Source organism: Choristoneura fumiferana, chromosome 30 (assembly GCF_025370935.1).
Source record: "Choristoneura fumiferana chromosome 30, NRCan_CFum_1, whole genome shotgun sequence".
Lineage (NCBI taxonomy): Eukaryota > Metazoa > Arthropoda > Insecta > Lepidoptera > Tortricidae > Choristoneura > Choristoneura fumiferana.
Window position 1 is genome coordinate 7,284,170 of NC_133501.1, and position 4,359 is coordinate 7,288,528.

Genomic DNA, 4,359 nt, shown 5'->3' on the forward strand with positions numbered 1-4,359 from the left:
CATTTTCTTCGACGAATTCGAACGATCTGTCAACGATTTGAAAAAGGCCGGCGCCATGATGTCGGAAAGTGAAAAATTAAATTATATGTTAAAGGCGTTGCCCGGAAATTACAGTTATATTGGTGATTTAATAGATGTTTTGCCAGAAAAAGATAGAACCGTAGAATATTTAAAAAGTAAAATAAGACTGAAGAAAATCCAAAGTGTAGACGAAGAAATGCCGGGTACCTCGAACGCTTTTAAAGTAGAATCTGAGAACAAACAAACATGTTTTACCTGCGGAAAAGTTGGGCATATACAAAGAGACTGTTGGCACGGACACCGAGGTCGTGGTCGTGGACATTATGCTCGAAGTCGTGGTCGAGGACGTGGTCACTACAATTTCGGACCGAACAGAGGCAGAGGAAATTACTATAATACGGAATACTATAAAAAGAGCTTTCACACATGCGTTGTGAACAATTCGACGATTAATGAAGATACTCCTCTTAAGCCAGGACAAATAAATTGGCTTTTAGACAGTGGATGTACAGACCACATAATAAATACCGACGAATACTTCGATAAATATGTAACATTGAAAGAACCAATAAATGTCAAGGTTGGTGATGGAAGAATATTGAAAGCGACAAAGGTTGGAAGCATTAAAACTTACTTTCCTGTTTATGAGAATAGAAACAAAGTGATAATAGACAATGTATTTTACGTAAAAGAGATGAAAGCTAACTTATTAAGCTATTCGAAGATAACAGATAATCACACAATAGTTTCGACGGGATATTTAACGAAGATATATAACAAGAATAGAGAATTGATTGCAATTGCGAAGAAAGATGAGAGACTCTACAAAGTAACAATTTGTCTGTAAGGAAATAGGCGTAAATACAGCAACTTGTAATATGACATTGAAAGAAAAGCTGCACCGAACATTTGGTCATATAAATTTCAATTATCTTGACATGATGTGTAAAAGTCAAATATTAGATGGATTACCTAAACAAATAGAAACGGATTATATGAAGTGTGCTATATGCGTCGAAAATAAAATGCACAATTGCCATTTAGCAATAATAGAACAAAGGCAGAAGATATATTAGATATTGTACACACGGATGTTAACGGACCACATAGAGCTACAGGATATCGAGGAGAAAAATATTTCTTAACATTCATAGATGATTATAGCAAGATAGCTAGAGTGTATTGTATTCAATCAAAAGAACAAGTGTATGAATGCTTCGAAGAATATGTCAATCAAATGCAAAATATTACAGGAAAAATGATCAAAGAACTAAGATGTGATAATGGGAAAGAATACATAAATAGCAGAATATTTAATTTCGCAAGAGCAAAAGGAATAATGATTAAGCCTTGCCCAGCATACGTACATGAGTTAAATGGCACAGCAGAAAGATATAATAGATTATTAATGGATATGGCACGATGCCTCTTAGCTGAAGCAAAGGTTGATAGATGTTATTGGCCAGAAGCTATTAAGACCGCTGCTTATTTAAAAAACCGTATAATGACAAATACCCCAGAAAGAAAGACGCCATTTGAATTATTTTTTCATGAAAAACCAACTGCAAAATATTTGAGAATGTACGGTAGTAAGGTTTATGTAAGAGTACCTGAAGAAAAAAGAGTATCAAAATGGGACAAAAAAGCGGAGATGGGAATTTTACTAGGATATACAGATGTTGGATACAGAGTACTAATCAACAATAGAGTTGTCATTGCAAGACACGTGGATATAATTGAGGAAGATGTTAAGCTTATTGCATTTGATGATAATGAAGAAGATAATAATATAGATGAAGAAAAATGGGAAGATTCCCTAGATAGAATTGAAACAGAAGACATGGTACCTTATAATAACGTCAGTAAAGAGATCGTGAATAATGAAAAGAGAACATCAAAGAGACAAATTAAAGCACCACACCGTTTTGATGAAGAATTTGGCTACTATTGTATAACTGCTAATTATTGTGATGCGATGATTCCAGATACTTTTCAGGAGGCGACTACGTGTGACGAGGCTGATGAATGGAAAGAGGCTATGGACCGAGAGATGAACAGCCTAGTAAAAAACGATACTTGGACCTTAGTAAATGCACCACAGGAAAAAGAGGTACTAGATGTAAAATGGGTTTACAAAAAGAAGTCTGCTGATCTTTATAAAGCCAGGTTAGTGGTTAGAGGGTTTCAACAAACCACTAATATTGATGATACGTATTCACCTGTTGCTAGGATGCATACTTTAAAATTACTGCTATCGTATTGCTGCCAATTTAATTTACATGTACATCAAATGGATGTAGAGACTGCTTTTCTAAACGGTAAAGTTTTATCAGAAGTGTATGTCAAACAGCCTCTTGGTTATGAAGACGGTACTGACAAAGTATATAAACTGTATAAATCTCTTTATGGTTTAAAAGAAAGCCCGCGAGCTTGGTACGAATGTTTTAATGATTTTGTAACAACTATTGGGTTTCAAAGGAGCCGATATGACTATTGTCTTTATGTCAAAACAGATGATAACTATACTGTATATATTTTAGTATATGTCGATGATTTATTGATAGCTTGCAAAAATGAGCACACCGTTGCGATAATTAAAAATAAATTAAGTAACCATTTTAGAATGAAGGACTTGGGAAAGGTTAGGAACTACATAGGTATTGATGTAGAGTATGACTATGCAAAAGCTAATATTTTGACCTTAAGCCAGGAAAAATACATAGAGTCGTTAGCCAAAAAATATGACATTGAGAATTCTAAATTATTTAAAAACGCCTATGGAGATTAATGCCAAACTTGAGAAATGTGAATTACTAAATGATGATATTAAATACAGAAACTTGATTGGAGCTTTGTTATACATTAGTTCTGGCACTCGACCAGACATTGCCTTTTGTGTCAATTACTTGAGCAGATTTCAGAACTGCTATGGTGAAATTCATTTCAAATATGCATTGCGTGTTTTAAAATATTTGTACTTGACTAAAAATCTCAAGCTCACATATTATCAGAATTTAAAAGCTACTATAATGGATTGTTACGTAGATGCCGATTGGGCCGGAGATATAGTAGACCGTAAGTCTACTACTGGTTTTGTAATTCGATTATTTGGTAATGCTGTGTACTGGAAGTCAAAGAAACAAATGACTGTGACAAAATCTTCCACTTTTGCTGAATACATAGCGTTGTCAGAAGCTGTAACTGAAATAAGCTTACTACGTAGTATACTTGATGATGTTTTTATAACGTTTCATGCTCCTGTAAACATTTATGAAGATAATTCAGGTGCTGTAGCTATTGCTAAGTATGGTAATTTCACAAAGAATTCGAAGCACATTGAAGTGCATTATCATTATGTTCACGAGAATGTTAAGAATGGAACTATTGATATCGTTAAAGTTGATTCGGAAGATAACGTTGCAGATATTTTTACCAAAGCGTTAGGAAACATTAAATTCTTTAAATTCAGGCAATTGTTAAATATAACTTGATTTGATATTGCCATACTTGCAATGTTTAACAATGTTAATTAGTGTTGCCATATTAAAATATAAATCTAAGGAGGCGTGTTGAGGTTGTAAACCTTTGTAGATTTATATTGGCCGCTTACACTTTAACTATGGTTTGAATATGTCTAGTTAGCTGTCCTTCGATATGTGTCTTAGTTCGTATTGTTATGGAAATATAATGTTTTAATTAATAAATAATCGTCTTCTTCATCATCTTCAACAACCTTGACTTGTGGATTTAATCCTAGCGGTTGAAATTTTGAATATTACTCCGATTCTGTGGGAATATCGAATGAAAAGAGCCAGTGTGTTATCCCAGAAATCCAGCTATCTAGATAACAAATTTCATCCAAATACGACTAGCCGTTTTAGTGTGACACACTGTCATACTCCAGGGTGTTGGTTAGAGAAAAGAAGAAACTGAACAAGTGCATATTTTTTTATTGTCTAGAATCGGCAACACAGGTGCACCGCCATAATGTTGTAACAAAATCGTCAATGTAGCCAGCGCTATGTAGCCGGCTGCTTCTGGTGGCGCGGCTGCGGCAGTACTATGTAGCCGGCTGCTTCTGGTGGCGCGGCTGCGGCAGTACTATGTAGCCGGCTGCTTCTGGTGGTGCGGCTGCGGTAGTACTATGTAGCTCCATTAGTATTTTTATGATTTTTACCGTTATTTAACGTTACTTATAGTGTGAATTTGGTAACGTTAACAAGCCCTGCTACAAATAATAATAATTTATTCGTAGTCTGTGGCGGATGCGCAATCGCGAGCCAAAAAAAAAACTAATTGTCAAATTGAATTGACTATGGTTGATGGTTGTTTTGTTCA